Source organism: Lichenostomus cassidix, chromosome 3 (genome assembly GCF_008360975.1).
Source record: "Lichenostomus cassidix isolate B80296 chromosome 3, HeHo_3.0, whole genome shotgun sequence".
Lineage (NCBI taxonomy): Eukaryota > Metazoa > Chordata > Aves > Passeriformes > Meliphagidae > Lichenostomus > Lichenostomus cassidix.
Genome location: NC_139483.1, coordinates 28,891,870 through 28,908,132, shown reverse-complemented (window position 1 = coordinate 28,908,132; position 16,263 = coordinate 28,891,870). Strand labels below are relative to the sequence as shown.

The window sequence follows — 16,263 nt, the reverse complement described above, 5'->3', positions numbered from 1 at the left end:
GAAGAAAACCAAACTGATTTACCATATTCTCTTTAGGAAATCTCTACACACTTGAATTTTTGCCCTGTCACATCATGATGCAATTAAAGCCTTACCAGGTTACTCTGCTTTTTTCCCTTTATTGTAAACACTGACACTCTGAGGCTACACCCATATACAGGAGAGGTGAAGATATCTCCAAATGTTGATTATAACATTACCCACTCACTTTCTGCATTTCTCCCTCCATAAGTGTTGAACATTAAAAACTATCTCCAGCTAAATACCTAAAAACTTGGAAGCAATATACTTTTAAATTTTTTTTTCAAGAAATAAATATGACAGGTGATGTTTATCTTAAACTGGCAAGAACTTATAAAGGTAACTACAACCAACTCTTCCTTCCCCCGCCACCGCCACCCCCCCTTCCTTCCTTTCTACTTGATTAAGATCTGATCTTGGACCCAGCAGACACTCAACACAAAGTTCAATCACTACTGAAAACATACACAAGTTAACACAGGTTTTAATTATTCTTGAGACTTACTACATATCACCACCCTCCTGCTGTAATAAAAATGCCCTCAAAGTGAATGTATTGTGCATATACAAGATGCAAACAATGTAATTTAAAATGCACTTTCAACACACAAGCTGTTACAGAAGATAAAAGGAGAAGCACTCAAAATGAATGAAGGTAAAGAACTAGAATTTTTTCTTTCTCCTCAAAGTGTGTGCAAAACTGCATGCAGTGTCTTTCCACAGCCTACATGGTCTGGATAGAAGAGGACAGAGTTCTCACCAAGGCACTCACTCATGTGTCATGAGAAAGTGGTGTACAAATGAGAAGCAGCCCTAAAACAGGCAGGTGAAGAGCAGGCAAGTAAACACACAGTGCCACTCACCCCTCTTCCAAAAAAACTAAAATAAAAAGCTGCAGATATAATGGGTCACAAGAGCTCATCTGAGAAGAAACCAGAGTACAATCACTCACTTCTGCCACAGTCTGCAGATTATCTTCCCGAAAATCCCAAAGGACATCCAAAGTACCTGACAAACACAATCTGATACCTATTATCCCTGAAAAGATGCCTTGACTTCTTCCACTGCCTAAATGTTACACAAAACACCAGTGTTCCAATCATTTTCCATTCCATAAGCAGACTTGGATTTTTTTTTTAATTGTTGTTTCCTCACGGAGCAAGTGATCTCTAAGAGACACAGTGAACTATATGTTTCCATTGTCACAGGCCATTATCTCATGCATTACTCCACCTTGGTCTGACCTCATGAGGTCAGTTTCCCAGTACATACAATTATGTCAAGACCTGCCAGGATTTGAGGTCTGGAGGTGTGAAGGAGGCCCAGGTCTGAGGGGAAGAAGCTGCTGGACTGAGTGGCACACAGCTGCCCTTCACAGCCAGGCAGCTAACAGGTGGGGGGAGATGGCCAGCTCTACAAGTTATAGAAACTCTTGGTACAGAAAACCCACAGATAATTCTCCAGACACAGCTGACACACTCTTCCTGTCCCTATTTGCACACAGCTATTACAGCTATTAGCACACAATTATCTATGATCTACAGTCCAGTCTTTAAAGTTACTTTATGCCTGCAGTAAGTCTGAATGCACTATATGCATCCCAGCTGCAGGAACTAAGATGGTCACAAAACATGCTTGGATAGGTTTGGTGCTGTGGGAAATATGTAGCTGCTTTCCAACCAGCATAACTTTTGCCCATGCTGAAATAATTACAGATTTTGGCTTCGAACAAAAAAATGTGAGTGGACACTATACAATTGAACGGCAAACATGGTTGTGGTTTTTTTTGCTTGGCAAGTATGTTAGGCAATGTCAGAGGTGCCTTTATTTTCATATGCTAAGATACAGAATGCCCCAAGTTGGCTGTGCTTGATTTCTTAAACTACAGAAAACTTCCTCAAAGTCTTTGGACTGTAAAACAGGAGGCAAGGAAGAAGATGGCAGATGGTGCAAGTGCTGTTATTATCTTGAAAGGCGCAATTTAAAAACACCTTTTTAAGTATGCCCAAATGCAAAAGCTGAAAACAGCTAACTCATAATTTTTATATCGCCTTAAGTCTCACCTCACGACAGTTCATACTGATGAAGAAAGGACTGTATTTTCAGTCAAATATCTTTTGCCTCACAGAATCAAACCCCTTCTTCTCCCTCATTCCTTACTAGTCCAATTCTGCTTCTTGGCAAAGGAAAAAGGGAAAGAAGTTTTAGAGACTCTGATATTACTGTTGAAAGTTATTGTTTAAGTCTGTTGGAACGGACTTAAAACTACTACATCGTCTGGTGACATTACCACAAGTAGAAAAAGGAATGTAATTTGAAAGTCATCAAGCAGAAAATATGCTTCATTTACAAGGTACCTTCCCACTTCACCCCACAAACCCCAGCACTGCTGCAACACAGACTTGTGTTTCCTGGTTTCGGTGACATTTTTGTTAACCCCCTGATGACCAGGTGCACTCCAGATTCACCAGATATCACAAGAAATAATTGTTAAATCTCCTGTATCTTGGACAAAGGAGAGTAATTTCTCTCAGATTATTTAGGCACATACCATTTGAATATGAGTAACAGTAGGGCTAAAAAGTTCTCAAAACAAATTTCAAAATAGCAAGGTGAAGTCTTGGCCCATATAGGTCACACACCATTAGTGATTTTATTCTAAGAGTTAAGGAGTGCAAGAAGGCTTTGACACAGGTTTTGCATAACAAGTAGGAATAATTTAATATTTGGCATGAAATCTCAGATATTCTAACAAGGAGTAGTTGGGTCTGATGACAATAAACAATAGGAAACAAAAAGGACTTCTGGGGTACTTGTGGCTAGGTAGGCAGACACACCAGAAGACAGAAGACTATAAACCAGCAATATATAAACTAGAGCAACAGATCCTGCCCCACAGACACCCTATTACATACAGGAAGAATAGCCAGATTTGCTCAGTGCCAGGTCTCTTTTGAAGAGGCTAAAGCCTCCCTTGTTATTCAAAGCATTCCCCGGAGATCTGACATGTAAGTCTAATGGCAGCTCTAAGGTTCTCCCAGTGGTGTGAACAATTGTCTTTTGAAACGCTTTTTTTCCATAAGAAAGGAGATGTAATTGAACCATTAAGCCTGAAATCAGACCCAGTGGCTTTCATGCTATCTAAACAGAATTACAGTGAAATGGACAAGCACAGTTGGCTACTAGATGCAAAAGCTGAATCCATTAAAGCAATAACTGATGCATCCTCCGAGGACTCCTAGGTTTTGTCTCACTTCTGGCTCCAAAAGAACGTCAGAGTAATTTTGCTTCTTTCTCCAGTTCTTTTATTAAGGATGGAAAGATTTAGTGCATTGAAAAACACTGAATTACAAATCTACCAAGTACTTTGGAGACTATCCTACAAGGAATAAAAGCTTCAACAGCAATCCTTTTTCACATCGACATCTAAATCTTTCATACAATTTGAAGAAACCAGAAAAGTGCTGTACTTATCTAATCATAAGTACATATAATACTGACAAGTTAGCCAATCACAATAAAATTGTCCTGGGTAATAAATTTTAAATTTAAACTCTCAGATGAAACTCATACACTGCTGTTCATCTTTAAGCAGATTTCAGTTTTAACCAAATTCAGTAGCAGCAGAGCAAAACAGAGAGGTGAAGTGATACAGGCAGTCGTATGAACAAAAAGCCTAAAGTCCCAGTTGCTTTCAAATTACACAAACAATGAAAACCCATGCCATGCAAACTGCACACCCTTTTACTTGTCCCACATGAGTTTTGCAGTGACTTAGGTTTTCTGGCTCCAGCTATAAGGTTACAGTAACAGCCAGCTGTTTATAATAATCATATTTTTAAATGCAACAAAAACATGTTTAATTGTTAATGAATATCTTTGCAATAATAAGAAACTTGAGTCACACATTAAGACTCCCAGGTCAGATATACATTACAAAGTTCTGCTGACCTGGATAATATTGTTTCAGGATTGATTACATGTACATAGAGGGAAAAGAAACCCTCTCTGTCAGTAACCCTTTCAAAAGGAAAATGTCTGTGGGTGGTCACAGCTAGATTGACAGGACAGCTTCCTCAGTCTCATTATGCAGAAAGGCAGAACAGTGGCCATGGCCAGAAATTTCCTGTCCTGTTGGTATATTGCACTTTCATGCATATTAAAAGCAGCAGAACCTAGTTCAGAGGTGCAGTTGGATTTTTTAAGTACTTTATAGCTAGATCAAGTTGTAGATTCCCAATCAAAATATATTAATCCTGGCTCACAGCTGTCATAGCTCAACTCCTAAATTTACGTGTTTAGTTGTTAAACAATATATATTTAATATAATACTAAATGCTATAATCTAGTGTTTTGAAAACAACAAACAAATGAAGTAGATATTGAAGGTGATTGGCTTTCACTCTGCACCCCTGATGTGCTCCAACTGAATGGAAGATACTGTCCATCAGAGAAAATATTTTCCTCTCTGGAATACCTTGGCAGCTTGGGTTTTGGGTAAGGAAAGGGAAAAGGAAGCCAACTATGCAACTAATGATTTTACCAATGAGTAAAAACTCTCCCCAATTACTTTTCATGTCTAGATATATGAGGTGTATACAAGTAGTGTTTTATTACAATTTCCTGTTTGAGTTCTTGAAAGACTTCACACTAACCTATATATATTCTTTCACCTCCCTTCCCAACCTCAATTCTGAAGACAGATGCAGTACTGCTAAGAAAATCTTGCTGTGCCACGCTGGTTACTTTGGTAGCCAGAGACACAACGTGGCAGAGCTGCAGAGAGAATTCACATACGGTGAAATGATTTCATCAAGGCGGCAGAAAGATCAGCTATTCACATGTCATCCTTAGGACGGCTGCTATACACGTGTCTGTGCACAGAAATGGAAGCTCATCACTTCTTGGAGAGGAAAAAATTCTGTGAGGATTAGAATACAAAAAACCACACATCCTGGAATACAAAACAGCAGCACCCCATTTGGACATGCATATTTCTGCCACTTGGCACCTTTAGTATATAATCTGCTCAAGGCAAGAATTCTTAGGAAAGGATGGTAGAAACCATCCTCCCCTTCTGAGTGGCTCAAAGGCACCAGAAAAGCACACAGTTGTGGTTCCTGCCATCCTTTTTCACTCCCATCTCTAGTGTAAGGACAGACTTACCCTGATTGCTCGCTTGGACTCGAGAGCTCCCAGCTGAATCACGCTGGCATATGACCAGGGCCAGCACACAGGGCCAAGTGGACAAGCCTTTGAGGCTGCCTTCACCACTTGACAGTCTCTGCAGGATTACATGAACCAGCAGGACTTAGGAGAGCTGACCTCTCATTTCCCTCTCAGCATTATCTGCGTTTGCAGTATGAATTTCATGTTTGTCAGGGCAAGAACCATGCCAGATGTAAAAAGAAGTCTTTTAGCTGATCCCTGGATTTCCTACTTCTCTTCTGTGGGGAATGGTTTGCGACCTTTTTTGAGAAAGAAAAATAAGACTGATGAACTGCATTGTCTCAGTCTGACAGGCAACACCCTTGTGTCTTGCTAACCTGTGAAAGTTTTACTGTCCTTTACTGACCTATGCAGAGAGTCGAGCTGGAAGGTGGTTGGGGCAAGAGGTGCAGGATATGAGTCAGCAGCACCTGCACTGTAGGAGGATGGTGGGAATTAATATATTCCACATTAAGTGAAGAGGACATCAGTTGACTATACAAGTCTGATTCCAGATCAACTGAGCATAAAGGAGTGAATCCCCTGCTGGCCTGTATTAAACTAGGTTCTGCAAGACTCTTGATAATCCTAGAACTTGTATAGTCTGTTTTAACAAACAAAATCTGAGGCAGAAACAGCTCATTTCTAACAGCACAATGGGGTTATGGACAGTAGCCACCTACCACAAGGTCAAAGTTGAAACTGAAGCAAAAAATAGGAAGTAGTCATTGAGAGAATAACGTTAACTTTCACTTCTAGAAGAATAAAAACTTCACAAACTTCATGCTTGATGTTGACAGATGTAAGTAACACACATAACCAAAAGAATACGTGAATATTATGCAAAAAACTGGAAATATCAGTAGGAGTATACAGTATTCCTTCCCCCTTATCTATAAACTGAAATAGAAAAAAAAACAAAAACCCAAACAAACCCAAACCCTGGAAAGCAAGTGTTATTCCCCAGGTTTACAATCCTATGTAGATCAACTACAAATAGCAGGGGACAAGTTTTCCCCTTCCTGTCATAACCAATCACTTTATAAATGCAGTACAACTGCTATTGCAAGTAAATACACATTTTGCATTTTTCAGTCAACAGTTTAGTTTTAAAATATAGTTCTCCTATCAAAGGACAAAGTTTTGAAAATTCCCAGTAGGGGAAAAAAGTCCTGGCAAAATACGGATTAACACACTTAAAGGGAGTTTTTTCCAGTAATAGCAAGATTTAATCCCGAATGAGATTGTATTTTCACACTTCTATCAATACAGCAGATAGAATATTATCTTCTCACTTTTCCAAGTCTTCAGAGAAAGAAGAACTCAAAGAAGTCTTTTTAACTGCTTTAATATGTCAGTGGTTCTTGTTTGTTTGTGTGCTTTTAATAAGGCAATCATAAAAGTAATTTAAATTTGCAACAAGTGACTTTAAATGATCCACCAGTATCCTACAGCATACAAAACAGAAGGGTATATGTAAAGTTCCAATGCATTGTATATAATACACTTTATCCAAAAGGTTATATAACAAGATTGAACTTGCTCTGCAGAAAAAGTTTGGCTGGTCTTGTTGATTCTTCATTTACCCAGCCAACTTCTTAGTGTTTCATTCTGTTCATGCAACAGTGCTTCTCAATGCATAAACGAATTACAGAACCAAGACACACTATTGCTTTCCCTTCATTATGCTTTACTTTCAATCAGGAAATTGTACCTTCACCTAAGCAGACCTTTTCTTACCTAACCGAGCCTCCAGCACATGCCATTTCATACAAAGCTGTCCCTACATCTAAGCCTGATATTTAAAGAATGCATGTAAATACATGCCTGGTTTTCACTTTGCATAGTTTTGTGATACAACAGACAGCAAAGTAGACATAATTTTTGGCTGTTAGCTTAGAATACAGCACTCCCAAAAGGTTTCTTTACATGTGTTTTGTTCCTGATTCCTTATTTAGGTCATTTTGTCACAATTCTTTATTGATTTTTTTTTTTTAAGTGAGAAAACTCTTGCTCTCAGACTTCAATGTGGCTAGCACTTTTTATCTTTTAAAGCAGTCTTGCTAATTTTATTGATGGAGAAAGCACAGAGTGTGATACTTCGTCCTTTACTGGACTTTGAAAACAGATTCCAGTGAAAGTAATTAAATACATGCTATGAAGAAAACTGTGGATTAGAGCTCGACATTAGTGATTAAACAGAACAGAACACGCTGTGCAGTAAGAACACCAAAGACAAGAAACTACTAAACATAGAGAAACACAGAAGCGGTCTTTACCAAAGAGAAAACACTCTTGACTAAATAACTCCATCACTGTGCTGTAAGGAAGACCTGTGTATGTCCTTCAAAAGACACTATTGAGTTTAAAGAGGGATTAGAAAACATTCACATCTTAATTCTACACATATACCTTTACACTTAAGAATATTCGCTATCTAATTTAGTATAATTAATTTAGTATAATTCTGAGGAAGAACACTGACTAAATGCAAACATGCTAAAGCAAACTAAACTGCTGAATATGAGCTCCAAAATCTCTCTGCAGAAGAGTTTGTTGGATAAGCCAATGAATTCCTATTTGCACCTGAAGTTCCATCACATTAGCTGCTCTTAAAATTCACACTACCCAATCCCAGAATAATGTGTAGGTACACAGAGGATTTAAACAACAGCATCCTTGCTACGGGTTAGTGAATGTATTGTGTTTGTGTGGCCAAGCATTGCTAGTGGGGGAGGCCACATGGGTGGCTTCTGTGAGGAGCTGCCAAACGTTTCCTCCATATCCAGCAGAACCAATGCCAGCTGGCTCCAAGATGGATGTGCTGCTGGTCAAGGCTGGGCCAATCGGACCTGGTGGTAACACCTCTGTGACAATGTATTTAAGAAGTTATTGCTCCTATGTAACTGCAGCCAGAGCAGCGAGAATACGGGAGAGGAACAAGTATGCAGACACCAAGTCAGCGCAGAAGGAGCGGGAGGAGATGCTCCAGGCCCTGGAGCAGAGATTCTCCTGCAGCCTGTGGTGCAGACCATGGTGAAGCACGCTAACTTCCTGCAGCCCGTGAAGGACCCCCATGCCAAAGCAGGTGGATGCCTGAGAGAAGGCTGTGACCCTGTGGGAGGCTGGTGCTGGAGCAGGCTCCTGACAAGGACCTGCAGACCTGTGGAGAGAAGAGCCCACACTGCAACAGGTTTCATGGTAGGACTTGTGACCCTGTGGTGGACCCACATGGGAGCAAGCTGTGTCTGAAGGATTCCACCCATGGAAGAGTGACCCACATTGCAGCAGTTCACAGAGAACTGCTGCCCTGAGATGGACTCACATTGCAGAAGCTCATGGAGAATGGTCTCCTGTGGCAGGGATCCCACAATGGAGCAAGGGAACAACTCCTCTCCCTGAGCAGTGGACGGAACAATGCATGATGAGCTGACAGTAATGCCCCATTCCCTGTCTCCATGAGCCACCGAGTGGGAGGAAGTAGAGCCTGTGAAGGTGAGAGGGGTGAGGGGAAGGTGTTTTTAAGATTTATTTTAATTTTCATTATTCTGCTCTGATTTTGTTAGCAATTAATTCAATTAATATCCCCAAGTTGAAACTGTTTTGTCTGTGATGGTAATTGGTGAGTGATCTCTTCCTGTCCTTATCTCAACTCACAAAACTTTTGCTGTATTTTCTCTCTCCTGTCCAGTTGAGGAGGGCAGTGATATAGAGGCTTTGGTGAGTGCCTGGCATCCAGCCAGTGTCAATCCACCACATTGTACTTTTGCATACAGTCTCCAGGACCTTCCAAAAACTGTGAGTGAAGTTTTCCAGAAGCATCTGTGTAGATGCAATGCCATCATAAATAAAACATAACTGATAATACTGTCACAGCTCCCTACCTTTAGTAAGGCTAGTGGCTTAAAAATCAATCCTGACTTTGCAGAACAGACCTGTTCTCTAACTATTCTGCCAAGTGGAAAAGAGTTTTCCCACACCTTCTCCCAGGTACTGATGATAGCTTTTCCACCTCCTCTCTCTGGCATCATTACTTGAACACAGCAAGTGTTCAATTATGCATATTAAACAATGCAGAAAGTTCTTCAGTGGACTGAGTCTCAAAAGGAACAGAGTGGCAAATCTAAGTCTGGGCATTTCAGGGTTTTTTCTCCTGGGTTTTATGATTTTGCATGGGCAGCATGTGTGTGGGAACAATGCTAAAACCATAAATTTGCAACACAGACCAAGCATTGAGCTTTGTTAATCCATAACTGCTGACAATGACAACCCAGTGAAGAGGGGAAATAATTGATTTAACATGCAAAGGGCAGTCTCATTCAAGACAGTACTACAGGCACAAGCACCTCTTCTTGTCTCTGTGTTCTCTTACTCTAAATGCTCCCTAGCTAGCAAAATGGATGAGGGTAGAGAATGCATATTTGTCACAGATAGAAACGCTCCTTGTTTCAGTCTTTTAAGTGCTCATCTGTTTTCTTGTTTTTCAATTAAAATTTAATCAGGCTAAGTGATCCTTTAGAAAGGCAATCTGTTAATTAACCCATATTAGACAGCTGAAATCATGCTCTTCAAGCACAATCTCAATTTATTATCCAGAAATAGCTCTCATTTGTCAGAGATGGGGGGGGGGTAAGTTTTCACATACAAATTTAGAAGATATATGCTCAACTATGGTTTCAGCTTGTTATCTGAAAGCCATGCAATAAATAATGAATTTAGAGGAGATGTAAAGAACCATCTTTATATACATGCCTGAACCTGAAAGACTCATAAAATTTTAATTGTGCCTTAAATCTAATATTTATGAGTCTGGAGACTTCAGGACACAGTCCAGTGGAAACAATTTGTGAGTTTACAGACAAATTAATTCCACATCATTGTTTGGAAACAGAAAACGTAAATAATTCTGCCAGCTATTCCCTTCTTGAAAAGATGCTCAAAATTAGACAAAGCATGAGCAGGAGGAAAAAGGATACATAAGACTTGAGGATAAAAATTTAATGGCACTCTATAGTGTCAGCATTCAATATAGTTCTACCTTCAATATATTTCTACCTTCAATATATTCCTACCTTCCCCTGCACACACTCCACCCCCACCTCCTACCCCCCAATTAAAACCAGATATTCATGTGCTGACCATTTTAGTAATTCCTTATAGATGTAAACACTGATCACTGCAATGAATTGTACTATGTCTACAGCAAGTCCTTAAGGTTGCTTCTACTTGGAGAAGCATAGTGATAGTATTGTGTAACATACTTCAAGATTACCTGCTCAATCAGTGCTGGTAACTAGCACCACCACTTTTTCCTTCCCTCCAAGGTGGACACAAACATCACAAAGTGTATTGATATGTTTGAGTTTTGCAGGGAAAGTTACAGCTGAGTCATAAACCTAATCAAGAGAGCTTTCCTGAGGATATGATGCTTCCCAAGATGCAAGTGCACATTTTTTTGTGTGTCACTTGGCATGGAGAACAAAGACAGAGTTTTAAAGTTAATGGAAAATATCCTGGGAAACAACCCCCACCGACATGATGAGAGAATTATCTCCTGTGGGACAAACAAATGGGTGGGGATCAAACTTAATCTTCTCAGCTTCCCAATTTCTGCAACATCTGAAAATTAATAGAAAAACAGTAGTTCCAGGAAATGCTGTCGATTTAACAACAGAAAGTGCCTGCCTGCAACAGAGAACCAAAGAAAAACCATCTGACTTAGTTCAATTATATCCTTCAACAAGAGAGAGCAGACTAGCAAAATACAATTTAAAATGTATCTAGTTTCTTTTATTTCCTACTTCAATACATGCTGTGAACTTAAACTCTCCTTCAACTAGCCTGAAATAAGAGACTTTCAAAACTTCCGTATCTTGAAACTGGACCTCATTGCCCTTGAGAACAACATAGGTTTTGTCATCAGTTTTATTTAGAGAAGATAAGCAATTTGTACTGCAAAAATAAGGAGTAAGAGGAGATAGCATTGCTTTCTTTGTACTGTATCAGAAACTGTAATGCAAGACCACAAACAAAAGCCATTCAAACAAAAAATCAGTTTGGTATAAGAATAAGCAACAACAAAAAAAGTGAGCATGATTGAAACTAAGCTGCAAAGTAAAACAGGTTCTCAACCAGGCAATAGCTGCTAATCAAAGCATTCAGCATGTTAGTGTATATTCACCTCCCTGCCTAACCCAAGATCCAGATTAACAGTGATTGGTTTAGCTAATGTAAATATTTCTGCAATGTGGTGTTAGAAGTAAGATTTTGGATCTGAAATCCTTATTACTGCTATAATGCACTAGGGAGCACATTTTTATCCTACAGTAAAATCCTCTTAGTAAGAGAGAAGCAGTTCTTCAGAGAGATGTGAGAAAGTGTTTACTCCTTCACCATTTTCTGTGGCTCTGTTAAAAGGCATGCAGGAGCTCCTCCTCAAGGATGGACACAATGCAGAGTACACGAGAGATAAATGCTGAAGAGCAAAACAAATTACTTGGAAAGAAACAACTCTACTGATAAATAGAAGACCAACACTTTTGCAGCACCAGTTTGACTTACTTTTTTCCTGACAGAATTGTAACAAGAGTTTAGTAAGGTCAATAAGTAAGGTTTGAGCAAAAATAAATACATATAATTTCCTTTATTGAATGTACTCATTTCCCTACTGACTTCATGAAGCTTCATCTTAAGGCTACATTGAAAAGAAGTCCAAGTCAAGATTAGTGATTTTGTAATGATAATTTGCACTCCTTTTTTGTACAAAGTGCTATTGCACTGAAGGTTTACAGATGGCTGTTGCATCTACAGCTACAAACACAAGAACTATCCTCTTCAGATTAAGCAAATATTGCATGAAAATAGTCCATTTGACAATGGAAACAGAATGCTGTAATCTGAGCAATCTGGTCTAGCGAAAGGTGTCCCTGTCCGTGGCAAGGGGGTTGGAACTGGATGATATTTAAGGTTCCTTCCACCCCAAACCATTCTATGATTTGTTCCTTTGTTTTGTAAAAAGCAATGCAAGATTTACATTTGTCTTTGCCGCTTTGCATCATAAGCATCTATTTTACAAAAGTGTTTTAAAAATAGACTGTTTAAGATGTTTTCAGTCAAAACACATATGTGTTTTCTAAAAAGTCCTCACATTGTGCACATGGGTGTTTGTGGAAACCTGTTGTAGTCTGCCCAGACATGATTTGGATAATGGTTATTGATTTCATGGTCTGCAACAAATTCTGTGTTTTGCCTTTTTCTCCATCCTCATGGAAGCTCCCCACTGCTTTCCCAAACTACCTTTACTGAAAGGAATGCCCCACATCTGAGGCTTCATTTTTGCAGTAAAATTCAAGAACAACATCACAAAATCAGCCCAACCAGGGTTGGACCTACGCACACTTCCTCACTAAGGCAAGTTGAAGCCAAGCCAGCATTGCTCATGTGAATTGACAGAAAACTCTGAGTAGTCAGGTCTTTGAAATATTTGTTGCTCTTTCTATACCATGAAATCAAGCATGCAATCAAGCCCCGAAGAGAAAGCAAACTTAACATCCCTGATCAGAAACTGATCAGTTGTAACATGCTACATGGTGAATTTTGAGGGGTTTTAACAAATTGAACCATTACTGTTGAATGAATAAAGCTTGCTCTCACTACCAATCATTGCAGTCCTTCTGCTAATTTCGCTTTGATGTATTTTTAGCTAACAAAATGCTTGATTAGTGACCTCCCAGCCCAGATGTGTAAAAACGAAGACGAGGGGTAAACTATTGTGATGAGAGCATTAATTAATTCTCCAATAACCCCTCAAGTTTCGGAACAGCTTCTATTTTAGAGTGAAACATGAAGTCAGTGAGATTTAGGTGGTAAGATTCCATGAAAAAAGTAATTCAACAGTTGGAGCTCTACCTCTATTCTTCAGAACAAATAGGTGTTACTGTTTCCTTTGGAAAAAAAGGTCTAATCTGTAGGGAAATTAACCTCTTGGAGGCATGTCAATATTTTTACAGCATGCACTGTTTAAGACTTGCTTGTGTATGATGTATAGCATGGACAGTTAATTTTCCTATAAGTCATAATTCATAGGACAAACAATGTGAGGGTTATTAATGGAAAAAGATCAACAAGGTTATTTCCTTTTTGTGATTTTCTGCGGAGTTAAATAATAAGTGAAACTCTTAATTCAGCAAATAAGTTAACTGGAACTACTTTGTCATTGCAGAATTGAACACTGAAGCTTCCCTATTTGTGATACTTGCAGATTCTATGCTTCAGTGAACTACTGTTGCTTAATTTTATTTCTCCTTTCCATTAATGTACAATGGATGTAAATACGAAGTGTTTTGAAGACGCATCTGGCTTTGACAGATCATGATTACAGAGTTTAACAGTTTATATGGATTTTTTCCCCTATTAATTTCAGGACTAGATTCCAGTTTTACGTACTACTTAATAAACTATTTTGATGAAAAACATATTCAGTGCTTTACCAGCATTCCCTTGCTCTTGTGATTAATGCAATAATAGAAATGTTTCCTTTTCACTTTTCCAGGTTCCACATTGACATGTTTTGAAGACAAATTAACTAAAGGTTATTGCTGCATGAGAACTGCAGCTGTTCTGCAGATGCTGAGTGTCCCTACTTTTCATTGGCCTACAATCATTCTCATTCAGAAATAAAACCTATCAGACTATTTCATGGTTTTCATTAGTACAGCTTAATTTTGTGGGCTTCTGTTCCAATGTGCTTATAGCACACTTTGTCTTGGATGGGGAAAAGTGAAAAAAAGAAAATTCAATAACTTTTATGTTGCATCAGCTGAAATTAAGACATTGGAATAATCTATAACAGCAGATTAGGCTTCCTTCCTATCTGAATACATACATGGTGACTAATGTAGCCAACTCCCCTCAAAAAGGGCTTTGGAAAATGCTGTTGTCCCTGTTTCAGAGATAAGAAAGTGGAAGCAGAAGTCAAAGAGTTTAATCAAGCCCTCACACCAGCTGGTGACCTATGTTAGGCAGGGTTAGAACCAGACAGTGTTTGCATGAGACTCTTGCAACAGAGCTGGTACCGATTGCATAAGCAGATGGTAACCCATGCAGCAGTCTGTTTCCAAAATAACACATTTCAGTTCAGTTACAATTGATTCAAGTGGATTTAAATGAAGCCAAAACAGTCCTATTGTCAATAAAAACACAGTCTATTGAGATGAATTTACTAGGTGGAGAGGGGTTGGACAGAAAATGTCAGCAATACACAGGAGAAGTAGAAGAGGAAGCTGAGTTTAAAATGAAGCTTCCCGCCACCCGCACCGCCCTCCCCCGTGCTGCCATGCTGTCAGTGTACAAGAATAGTTAATTAGGACAAGTCAAAACACAAGTGATCCAAGCTTGACAGCTTTGCTTATAGAGGCCCAAATAAGCTTTTCGACTCTGTGAGTGAATTGCAGCATAAAGTAACATTGCATTAAGAAGCATACTACACTCTCTCCCATTTATAACCACGCATTACAATACCCTTCAGATTAAGAAACTTACAAAGTCAGTTGTTTAGAACAGTCTAAAAGCTGTTCAGTTTGCTTCTTAGGTACTGGGAGGAAAATGTCATAGCCTTTTGGTTTCACAAGCACTTGTATATTTCACCTTCAAATACAACTTTAAAAGTCATGTTTCTCTGAAGACATGCTAGAAGCAAGACACTGAAGTGTGCTAGTGGCATCAGGCACCTCATTTCCTATTTAACAAACTATCTTAAGGAGAAGCAAGTATAAAAACCAAAAAAAGTAGGTCCTTGTAAAACAACTTACTTGTCTGACAATTTAGTGAGCTTACACATGCTAGAATAAAAATCTTACTTGTCCCAACAGCATCAAATAAAAAAAAACAAAAGTGATCACGCTTGGGTGGAGCAGAGTACTACTTGTAACAACATTTTCAATCAGGTAGACTTTTGAGCTACAGAACAGGAACAGGAAAAAGACACACTGTTGGCTATTAACTCTTTAGGGTAGTACCTTTATTAACACACCCTGTTAAGCCAAACAAATAACCAGGTTTCCACGGTCAACCAAAACCTTTACATAACCTCAACCACAGTCTCTCTCCCTACATCATTCCTCTATCAGGCAGCAGGAGGAGGAGGAAAGGCAAGGCAAGCTTCCAACATCAACAGGGACAGGATGCTTTGTATGAATAGCAAGGTGATGGGTTTATGTTAATAGGTCCAACAAGGGAAAAAAACCTGCCACAGAAATGCTCTTAGCTTTGAGATTTCTGTTAATATATATCTAGCTTTATCCAGGACTTAACCTTAAACAAAATGTTTTTATGTTACTTACTATAAATCTCTTCAACACTAGATTAATTCAGGACTGATCTTTGAGGAGTACTGGGGAGAGAGTGGAGGCTGCTCTGAACAAATGTTTTCAAATACACAGAGATCTGTCAGCACAGTTACAGCAGGCTAGAAAGAAACGTGATCAGTAACTGAGATAACACACTAGGAAACAGTCTGACCTAGACACTCTCAGACCTGTAATAGCTTGGTTTGCCTAGTCTATGTTATTTCTTCTGCTGGGTGAGAGAATTAGACTGGCTATAACATCGGTTTGCTGCTAAGAGCTGGCTATACATTAGAGCATTCCTTAAACACAGTGGTGTCAGCATATATACAAACTCCATTTTTGCAGGAATTGTATAACATTAAAAACCACACACACAGCATGTGCACTGGAAACATAATCTTCTGCTATTGTAATACATTCAGCACTACACTAATAAATACACAGAAGGGGCTTTCTTACCAAGAGAGCTTCTAAGCACTAACTGACAGAAAGCAGAGCAATATTGCTTTAGTAATTCTCCAATAACCTTTTCAGTTCTGTACCACATCTACTTCCTGGCCAAAACCCCATGGTAAACAAGTACTAGCATATATCCTGTAGATATGATTTTAAGTAAGTGAAAAAGTAAGCTCAGTCAACTGAAAAATTGTTCCACTTTAAGGCCACCAAACCTTGCACACTTTCAGAT

At 39.1% G+C, this 16,263-nt stretch overlaps 1 protein-coding gene across 1 annotated transcript in view; it reads right to left on the bottom strand.

Annotated features, from left to right (window-relative positions):
- KCNK5 (potassium two pore domain channel subfamily K member 5) overlaps positions 1–16,263 on the bottom strand; it is a 35,665-nt gene that overhangs the window by 9,897 nt on the left and 9,505 nt on the right. The window lies entirely within an intron of this gene.